This window comes from Hylobates moloch, unplaced genomic scaffold, assembly GCF_009828535.3.
Source record: "Hylobates moloch isolate HMO894 unplaced genomic scaffold, HMol_V3 SCAFFOLD_11, whole genome shotgun sequence".
NCBI classification, from domain to species: domain Eukaryota; kingdom Metazoa; phylum Chordata; class Mammalia; order Primates; family Hylobatidae; genus Hylobates; species Hylobates moloch.
The window spans coordinates 4,723,073-4,733,962 of NW_026652286.1; the positions used below are offsets into that span (position 1 = coordinate 4,723,073).

At 50.2% G+C, this 10,890-nt stretch overlaps 1 long non-coding RNA gene across 1 annotated transcript; it reads right to left on the reverse strand.

The window, feature by feature from the left end:
• Positions 1 to 810: 810 nt before the first annotated feature.
• On the reverse strand, positions 811 to 6,179 carry LOC131384596 (uncharacterized). The gene is made up of 4 exons (XR_009215601.1): positions 5,943 to 6,179; positions 2,063 to 2,233; positions 1,555 to 1,658; positions 811 to 1,424 (listed from the first exon to the last, which is right to left on the reverse strand). It is a non-coding gene; the product is annotated as an uncharacterized LOC131384596 (long non-coding RNA).
• Between the last annotated feature and the right edge of the window lie 4,711 nt (positions 6,180 to 10,890).

Sequence of the window (10,890 nt, forward strand, 5' to 3'; positions counted from 1 at the left end):
TACCACTCATCTGCCCCTTGTTCAGCCTCACGGGCTAGTCAGGAGGCTCTGTGACTAGAGTTTATCTAAGGACAATTCTTGGTGCCTGGAGGAGCCGTCAACTGATGACAGACTGACCACATGTTTTTGCTTGTCTTTCCCCTGACTTTCTTCTCTGGGGCTTCAGGGAGGACAAGGCAATTGCCAATGGTTCATGCTGCTACGCAGCAGTGGCAGCAGCAAAAGGGAGGTGCTATGAGAAAACAGAGTATTCCCCTCCTCCCTCCTCAACCCAACACTCATAGACTTTGGTAAAGATGCTGATCGGTGGATGCTTCCAGCCAGCCAGCCAGGCACCTGCAAACCACTACCCCGGCTTGCAAGGGCTCCCATGCACTCTTCATCACAAACACATTCATTCACAGAAACTTACAGTCATTCATGCACCTGCACACCACCACATTCATTCATATTTTAGCCACAACTGCAGCCACACATTCGCCTATAAAGCCTGGGTAAGTATGAAGAGCGGGAACATGCCTTTAGAACACGCCTTCATTCTGCCCCTCTCCCCTGACACACACACACACACACACACACACACACACACACACACACACTCTGCCCTGCTTCCTTGCTCCAGGAGGTTTCAGCTCGGAAGCATGCAAAATCCTGGTAGGAAGAAATTTCTGCCATTCACAGTCAAATCCCTAGACTGCATAAAAACCCCCTGACCTCGTGCATGATTAGATCACGGACAAGATGCCCAAGTGCTGGCAGAGCTGCAAATGCCTAGGTGGAGGAGGGGGGCTGGTTCTTTTTCTGGCCTGGTTTTCCTCACTTGGCAGCCCAGTAAATAAAGACAGGGCCAAAGGAGGGGCTTGCAGTGTGGCCCAAGCCTGCACAATGCCCCACCTGGCCCGTTCAGATGTTGTCCTGAAGGGGAGAGGTGAGAGTTGTGGTGAGCTGTGAGGTACTGCGGCAGCCAAGGCTTGGCATTCGGAGGCCTTGGGAATTCGTGTTAATCTGCACTGGTGCTGAGGATGGTAAGCGGGGAGGCTGGGCATTTGCCCTCCAGATCCACTCTGCACTCACTCCACTCTGTTCTGAGAGGTTTGACCTCTAGGGACTGCATTAACAGGCTCTCCTGATCCCTGGTTCAGCCAATGGGGGCCCTGAGAGGGAAGTCCAAAGATGGGAGGAAGGCATGGTGGGGTATTTATTCCCCACCTTCCTCCCTGCCAAGCTATGGGCTGTCTGTGGCTGTGTCCTTCTGTGAAAACCTCAGCTCCTGTCAGGTGGCCCCCGAGCAGCTGCAGTTCCAGGTCTCTCCACGTTCTGGACTAGTGTGAATACATCGAGACCCGTGATTCCCAGACTCTCTAGGTCTGTGGAACTGTTAACAGGACAACAGTCCATTTGCCTCAGTGGTGCCTACCGGCAACCTAAAAAAAAAAAAAACTCCCATCAGAATGCTGGGTAAGTAGTGTTTATTGACATAAAACAAGGCTGTGGGGGCTTTTTCAGTTCAGACCATGAAATTAAAGAATAGATGCTGCTGGAGAGATTACTTACTAGCAGGTAAGGAAAGCTCTGGAAGTGGGCCTTCCACTTAGCTGTTTACCAGCTTTGTGATCATGGGCAAATTACTTAATTTATCTAAGCCTCAGTTTTCTCCTCTGTAAAATGAAAATAATAAGAATTATAATAAGACTCTCCTCTCAGAACTGTAATGAGGACTATATAAGATAATGTATGTGAAACAGTGTAACAGTGTAGCACAAAAATAACCTGCAATAAATGCTAGCTATTTGAATATTGATATTAAGAGTATAAGCATGTATTCTATAAAATAACTATTTATGGGACATCTAAAACTTTCAAAGTTTTTAGACAATGGCCAACAATAAGATGTTCATTTTATTTTTTATTTTTATTATTATGTTTTTTGAGACGGAGTCTCACTCTTATCACCCACGCTGAGTGCAGTGCTGCGATCTTGGCTCACTGCAACCTCTGCCTCCTGGGTTCAAGTGATTCTCCTGCCTCAGCCTCCCAAGTAGCTGGGATTACAGGTACTCACCATGATGCCTGGCTAATTTTGTATTTTTAGTAGAGATGGAGTTTCGCCATGCTGGCCAGGCTGGTCTTGAACTCCTGACCTCAGGTGATCCACCGTCCTCGGCCTTGCAAAATGCTGGGATTACAGGCGTGAGCCACCGCACCTGGCCAGATGTTCATTTTATATCATGACCTGACGATACACACAACGGAAAAAAGTAATAGTTATCTTTAAAACCTGCAATGCACTCTGCTATTTTCTCATTTGTTCTATGTCATCAAAAAATGTAGGTCACAACCCCTTAATGGCCTGAGATCCACAACTGGAGAAGCTGTGATCTGGTACACTTGCCAGGGATCAATGTGATGAAGACTGAGTCATCTCTGGAGGTGACAGGATAGGTAAAGACCATTTCCTGGTGTCTTTTAAACAGGTATAGTTACATTAAGGGGAGAAAAGCAACTGGGGGTGTTCTCTGCAGAATCTGAAATTCAGACAAGCATTTGAGTGGACTTAGGTACAAGAAACTAGGACTTGGAGAAGGGGACTCAAATGTATAAAACATGGTGCTTGCCTTCAATGAACTTATAGTTGAGTAGCAGAGCTTAGATTGATTCACTCCTTTATAAAACTGAGTACTAGTATGTGTGAGGACCGTTCTCCATCAGTGAACAAGACAGGAGTTCCTGACATCACAAAGCTTAACTTCTTATGGTAGCGACAGGCAATAAACAAATAAATAACCAAATAAGCATAATATGGTTCAGACAGTGGTAATGGCTCTATAGAAAAGGGGAGTGGAGAGTGTCTGGTAGAAGACATATTCTAGGTAAGGTAGTCAGGGAATGCTTCTCTGAGAAAATATTTGACCCCAGACAGGAATGAAGCGAGGGAGTGAGCCGTGTAAATTCTAAAAGAAATGCACTCCATTTATAGGGACCAGCAAGTGCATAGACTCTGAGGAAGAAATAGTGTGGAAACAGGAAGAAGGACAGAGTGACCAGAGCTTAGTGGGCAAAGCAGAGGGTGGTAGGTGTCTGAGAGGTAGACAGGGCCAGATAACATAGATCTTGACCTTCATACTAAGTCTTGAATAACATCTGAATGTGATGAGAAACCATGGTAGGGTTTTGAGCAGGAGAGTGACATGATCCATGTTTTAAAAGGATCACTCTGCTGCTCTGGAGAGAAGTGACTAAAGACGGTGAGAAGGAAGCAATGGGGCTGATCAGGAGGCCATCCCAGCAGTCCAGACAAGAGATGATGGTGGCTTGGAATAGGCTGACAGTGATGGAGGTGGTGAGAAGTGGTCCAATTAGCAGTATCTACTTTGAAGGGTGATGTCTCTGCATATCTATAATACAACGTGGAACGTGAGGTGCCAAGATAGAGTACACGATGTTGTGGAAACTCAGATGAAAATTACATCTGGCTGGGGGATGAGCTGGCACTTGAGCTGTGTTTTCAAGGATGAGTGGGCAGAAATGGTGAGGGAGGAGAGAACTTTCCAATAAAAGGGAAAAGCATGCAATTGAAGGCAAAAAAAGAGGGAAAGTAGAGGGCACATTCAGGGCCCAGAGGTAATTCGGTGGATATGGTGGGCCTGAAAGTGTAGAACAGGAATAAAGCTGACCAGGTAGGTTTAGGGTAAGTCATTATGGGCCTCTTGTGCCATGATAGCATTTGGGCAACAGAGAGCCACTGCATGTTTCTGAGGATGGTTTTATGTGATCAGTGCTGAGCTTTACAAAGTTCTGTGTAACTGGGGCTGAAGGGGAACCTGGAAGCCTCTGCTTTGGGCCTCAGTAGACTCATTCGTCAAGCAGACCTTTGGCCTTCTCCGATCCTGCACCCTTTGTTCCAGCCAAACCAGCTTTCTTCCTGACCAGTGGGCTGGCCAGAAACACTCCTTCCTCTCTGCCTTTGCTCATGCAGTTCTCAGCACCCAAAGCTCCTCTCCATTTATCCAGATCTTCCCCCTTCTTTGGCTCCTTGGCCTCTACTGCTCTCTCCTATCAAAGCACGTCTACACTTCTCATGTTGGCTCTTAACCTCACAGGCCCACTGACATTTTGTTAAGTATTTCCAGAACATAGGCCTTCTCCCATGAGACAGAAATTCCTGTCGGTCAGGGACATCACCTGGCACTCCCTTTGTTCTCTCCAGTGTCAGGCACTCAATAGCCATTAAACTGACCATTCCCATTCCTCATAAGTGAGTTTGGAAAGCCAAGGGTAGAAAGGCACTTGTCCAGATACACTGAAATCCAGACACAAAGCCAAAAAGGACCCACTTCCTGCCTCCAGCTCTCTTCCTATTACTCCACTTCCCGGCCATCCCAGCAATGAACACACGTAGGTTTTGCCTTCCTTAGAACTATCCTAAGGGGAATAACCCTTGCCTTGGGAATAGGATCCCTGTAAAAGTAAAAGCACCAAGCCTCTGATTTCCCTCAGGGAGACAGGGAATGGCCTGGGTCAGATTCCATCGGATTCCACGTCCTCCCCAGTCTGCCTCGCACCTTGCCCCTCCCCCAGTGCTCCGTATTTGGTTGGCGGGTGGCTTCCCCAGCTCCCTAATCCAGGCTGTCTGCCACATCATATATGGCTTTTCATGGAGAGGGTTTACTTTAGGGGCTTCTACTCTGGAGTGCTTGTCCCAGGCAGCCCTCCACCCCCATTTTGTAACTGCCCAATAGTTTCATTTTACCCACTTCCCAGATAGAACAGATTTATCAACGGGGGAATTGCAATAGAGAAAGTTTAATTCACGCAGAGCTGGCTGATCGGGAGAAGAGAGTTTTATTATTACTCAACTCAATCTCCCTGAAAATTCCAGACTAGGGTTTTTAAAGGACAATTTGATGGGTAGAAGGCCAGGGAGTGAAGAGTGCTGATAGGTTTGGTCAGAGACAAAATCACAGGGCCTCCAAGTTGTCCTCTTGCGCTAAGCAGGTTCCTGGGTAAGGGCCATAGGACCAGACAGCCAGTTTCTCAATCTGGGTCATGCCAGCTGATCCATCAACTTCAGGGTCTGAAAAATATCTTCAGCACCAATCTCAGGTTTTCCAATAGTGATGTTATCCCTAGGAGCAACTGGGGAGGCTTAGAATCTTGTGGCTTCCAGCTACATGACTCCTAAACCATAATTTCTAATCCTATGGCTAATTTGTTAATACTACAAAGGCAGTCTGGTCCCCAGGCAAGACGGGGGCTTGTATTGCGAAAGGGCTGTTACCATCTTTGTTTCAAAGTGAAACTGTAAGTTCCTCCCAAAGTTAGTTCAGCCTACGCCCAAGAATGAACAAGGGACAGCTTGGAGGTTACAAGCAAGATGGAGTCAGTTAGGTCAGATGCCCTTCACTGTAATAATTTTGTTATAATTTTTGGCAAAGGCGGTTTCGATCTCGCCAGCTATTGGAAATAACAACTAGCAGAGACACAAGTTTGCAGACAGCAACAGGCTTTGTGGACTACCTCAGCACCTGACACCTTGCAGGCAAATGGGTCACTTAAGGACACATTGCAAAGGCACAGATAATGGGGGTCACATTCTGTTGCTGGGGACACCCAATTTGGTGCTTGTCCTGTCCCGTGGTCTCCATCCCTCACTGCTTCTTTCCAAATGCTCTGCCTGCCATTTCTAGAAGGGGAAATGGCTGAGGGAATCAGTAAGGCACCCACCAAGGAACCGTAAAGGACGCTGGATTCATGCTCATGCCCTCAGCTGGGTGCTGAGCTGGGCCCAGGTTGCCGTAAAACAGGGCTCCTGACCCAAAGGTCACAGGCACAGTAATGGAGGCTGAACGGACCGGACCGCTGTGGGGACTCCACCCTCCAATTTCAAAAGCTCTTCCGCACCTCCCTCCCGAGCTTAGGTTTCAATTTGAACCGCCTCATACCTTGGGGAAGAGCCCCCTTACGCTGCCTCCTCCTCCCATGCGTGGAATGCAGGGGCAGAGGGGGTAGGGAAAGGAGACCTCCTTTTCTCAAATCCAGGCGGACACAGAGCTCTGCACACCCGCATCCCCGCTCAGCACCCCCAAGTCCCGGGCGGAGAACGGCCAGGGTACCAAGGCCTGAGACAGGGACGCGGCCGCCGAGGAAGACTTTACCGCAGCCTCCACAAGCCAGCCGCCCTCGGCGCCACGGCCTCCCTCCCACGCGTGGAAGCCGAGCAGAGGCGGAGGCGGTGGCAGCGCCGGGCCTGAAGGTCACGCGGGCGGCACGAGGCCCTGCGCCCAGGGCACGTGAGGGGGCGGGGCCTGCACCCAGGATCCCCTCTCGCGGCTGCTTACGTAGCAGCGCGGCCCCGCCCCACCCGCTCCCTCCGCGTGCGGCCCCGCGCCGCGCCGCCCCGCCCCGCCCAGCTCCGCAGCTGCACCCGCGCCGCTGCGCGCCGCCCTCGCCCCGAGAGCTCCCGCGCGGGGGCGGAGCCTCGGAGCCCTTGGAGCCCGAGCTGGGGGAAGAGAAGGGCCCGGGAAGGGGGGCGGCAAGGAGAAGGAAGGTGGGGAGGAAGCCGCCTTAGGCCGGAGGAGCGGGCGCCCGGGGCTGCGCGATGCCCCCCCGCCCGGGGAAGCCGCCTCCCCAGTCTCTCTAGAGGCTGTCCCAGACACCCCGGGTTTTTGTTCCCCTGGATTTAAAGCGAGAAGAAGCCAGGTTGCGGGATGGGGGGGTGTGGTGCGGCTGGCTGTGAGGACCCTCCCGCCATCCACCCACGCGCGCGTGTTCTCCCGGCTCTGACAGTGTCCTGCCCGCTCGACTGCTCCGGCTGCGCTCGTGACTCTGCTTCGTGCCATCAGAATTCCGCAGCGTGTGCCCGGGGGTGGGGCGGGTGGCACCTGGCTGCCCCTTGAGCTTGTCCACCCGCGGGTCTGCCGGGTTGCCAGGCAACCCACTTACCTGCCCCCTCCCCCACCCTGCCCGGCTTCTGAGAGCCAGGTCGCTCCCGGCCCAGTCGCTGTGCCCTGCGATGCCGCTCTCCGCTCCGCGATTCAGTCCTGTGTCTCCATCCTGCACCTGGTTGTTCTCGAGGCATGGAAAGCGCCCATCTTCCCCTGGGCCTTGGCACCCACGCCTCCGGAGTCCACCTGGGTGCTGACATGGAGGGCCGTAGTGGAGCTGCAGACAGACTGTCCACACGGCCCCATCCTGTACCCCTTCTTGGAACAGGGCAGTGGAAAAACAAACAGGAACTGTGCAGGAGGAGATGGAGCCCAAACACCAGCTCATTTCCACCCTTCCCGTGTAGATCACCCAGCACGTGTCCGTCCCCCGGGTAAATATTGTGGTTTGCTTCCACTTAGCACCCAGAAGACGCACTCGCTGTCCCTAGTAACTGGGCAGCAAGGCTTGGCCCTGGGGCTCCCTCCCCTGGGATGCAGTGCTCCTGACGCATGGTCCGAGATAAGGCAGTGTGTGTTGAACACACATGGAGAGAGAGGTAGGGTGAGAAAACAAACATTATGAAAAGCAAGACTACTCAGCCACGGAGTGCCCTCGTGGTGATTCCACACTGCCCTAGAGGGTATCTTCTCACTCCTCTGATGGAAGGACTGGGTGAGAGGCACTTCGTCCCTCCTCCAGCCTGGGGTTGGGAGACAGACCTGTGGCCCTCTTCCAGGCGGCAGTCGCCTGGGCTGAGGTCTCACCAGGAGAGAGGCTGCAGGGCTGGACTTCTGAGCTCTGTGCTGAGAACGCTAGGCTCCAGCAGTAGAGGCTATGTAGGAGCATGACCTGGGGAAGCTTCAAAACTGCCTTGCAGACAAGATCCATCAGCCCCTAAGGAGAAGTCTGGGTAGATAGCTGCGTTCCTCAGGTCCCTCCTAATGGGTATGTTGAATTCTGGTTGCCTGCAACATTAGAAATTTCAGGACGTCCTTCAGAAAGCCCTGTAGTACCCTCCACGCCACACTGTCATCTCAGAATTCTTGTTAGGACAGCTGTTTCATACAGGTTAGCAACTTGTTTTTTGACTTGAGTTGATTTTGTCACCTAATGCCACCTTGAAGACGGGGATTTATGTGCAAAGAGCCTCAGGAGAGGGCTACACTCCTTGGGGAAGAAAGGACAGGGCAGAGCTTTAGGATTCTCTGGCCATTTATTCATTCCCGTTTTTGAGGGCCTCCTGTGTTCCATGCCTTGTGCAAAGCACTGGGGGAACATAGCAGAGATGACCTGGACTCTGATGTGGGGGAGAAGACAGTAAATGATTACATCACAGTGAGGTAATTGGTATAACTGGATTGCACGTGAGGTGCAATGAGAACATAAGGGAAGAAGCTGCTGAAATCCACCCAGGTTAGTCTATCAGTCAGTATGGGCTACAGGATGCTGCAGTAACAAATGACTCTAACATCTCAGTGGCTAAAAACCAATAAAGCTTTTATCTTTCTGACATTCATGTCCCCCAGATGTCTCCTGAGGTTCTGCCTTAAACTCTCTTCATTCTGGAACCAAGGGTAAAGATGTAGTTCCTCCATGGTCTCTTGGCAGAGGGAAAATGAAAATGGTAGAGCCAAGCAATGGCTTCTGCTGTAAAGTGGCATGTGTCACTCCTCTCAGGTTTCATTGGCTAAGCAAGTCATGTGATTAGGTCTGCCGTAAATGGAGCAAGAAGTATAATCCTTCCACAGGGTCAGGCCAGTGGGAAGGGGTGGCGAATATCTTGGCCCATAATACAGCATGCCCCAGAGTCCCAGAGGAAGTGATGCTTGGGCTGATTGCAAAAGCGGGTTTAGAACTGGAGCAGAAAAGCAGATGAGGCAGGGAGGATATTCCTGCAGAGGGAACCTTATGGGCCACATCATGGAGGCATAAAACTGCCTGGTACATTCAAGACAAGCCAGTCATTTCCCTAAGTCCATATAGTGTAGGGAAACGTTCTTTATCCACCCTCCCTTGCCATGTTTGAATCCCTTTTTAAGAGCTTGCCTTTGGCCCTGTTTCAAGAGTTGTCACAGGGAGAGGATGCTGGTTGTTGTACTTCTTCCCAGAGAAAATGGACCTAAGTTGCCCCAAAAGGCTTGTCCTCCATGAATACTGGAATATCTGTGGTGGAGATAATTTTTTAAAGGACAAAATAACAGATTCCCATGATATTCTAATCCTTGAGGCCTTAGAGACTTGCCTCTAAGGTTTGGATGGCTACGTGTAGAGACTGGGGAATATGTGAGTGACTGCAGCAGGTGTCAGATATTCTAAGATGTCAACCCATCTTCATGGGGAACTTTGAGGGGATGTCTCCGGAAGGTTCTGATGGCTGCTTGGGTCTCAGCAATCCAACCTGTCTCTCCTGGTGAGCCTTGTCAAGAAAGACCTCATTCCTACCCTCTTCACTTTGTCCTGCCTTAGGTATCAAAAGAGGGGCACCGCATGGCCAAGGTGTTGTATTAGTCCATTCTCACACTGATATGAAGAACTATCCAAGACTGGGTAATTTATAAAGAAAAGAGGTTAAATTGACTGACAGTTCTGCAGGCCCAGGGAGGATTCAAGAAATTTACAACCATGGCCGAAGGGGAAGTAAGCATGTCCTTCTTCACATGGCAGCAACAAGAAGCTCAGAGCAAAGGTGGTGAAAACCCCTTATAAAGCCACCAGATCTTGTGAGAACTCACTCACTATCATGAGAACAGTGTGGAGGTAATCACCCCCATGATTCAATTACCTCTCAGTGAGTCCCTCCCACGACCATGGGGGTTATGGGAACTACAATTCAAGATGAGATTTGGATGGGGACACAGCCAAACCATATCAGAAACCTTGGTGGCAGACCATCCCCTCAAGTGCTGCTAAGTGAGAACAAATACATGTTATTGATTCCTGGACTATTAAGCCTTTTTATAGTTGTTAGGCTTTTCCTCTATTATATTTTAAGGGCCAGGTGTGTACTTTTGCCCATTTTGTATACCCTGGTTCTCTGGGTACCAGAGTTGCCCCAGAAATATTTCTTAATGGGTTGGTTAGTTGAAAGGCAAGCATTTTCAGAGAGTCGTGGATCTTTCAGCCTTAAGTGACTAAAAGTCCAGTCTAACTGGCTTAAGTTAAGGTAAATTTTTTTTTCTTCAGGTCACACAACTGTGAAATTCATGGGGCAGAGTTAGCTTCAGGCATGGCTTCATATAGGGGCTTAAAATAGACACCTGGTTTTTCTCTTTCTCTCTATATCTAGGCTCTGCTTTCTTCTTGGCAGGCTCCGTTCCCAGGTAGACTCCTTCTGTCTGGTTGTAAGATAGTTGCAGAACTTCCAATCTTACACCCTCCTGGATTCAAGTCCACTAGGAGAGTCTTTGCCTCTTCCAGCATCCCTGGCAACAATTTCTTTGGACATGGGTGTCTCCTGAACCAGTTATGTTGGTCAGGGAACTGTGGTGCATTAACTTAGTTCTAAGGCCCTGAGCCTGGGGTGGAGCTCTACCCAAAGTAAGGGACCAAGAGATTGACAGGAGGTGGTTTCCAGAGGGTATCCAGTGGTGGCGAACAGAGGAAAGGTGCATGGAAGATAAGAGACAAAAACAGCAGATGTCCAATTCATGGACAAGTCTGCGCTAGTCAGCTGTTGCTACAGTAACGCTACATAACAAATTGCCCCAAGGCTCAGTGGCTTACAATAATAAGCATCAATTATTTTCTCACTTCTGTGTTTGTGGGGATGGTTTGGGCATCTCTGCTTCAGGAGGCATGTTAGGTAAACTTGGTCCCAGGATGTGGGCCGGGTTCAGGTCTAGTTCATTTTCTCTCATCCTCCTTAAAAATGGGGCCACCTGGGGATGGCATGAGTGGCATGAGCACACAGGAGGGAGCAGAAACACACCAGATGTCTGAGAGCCTAGACTCAGAACTGTTACA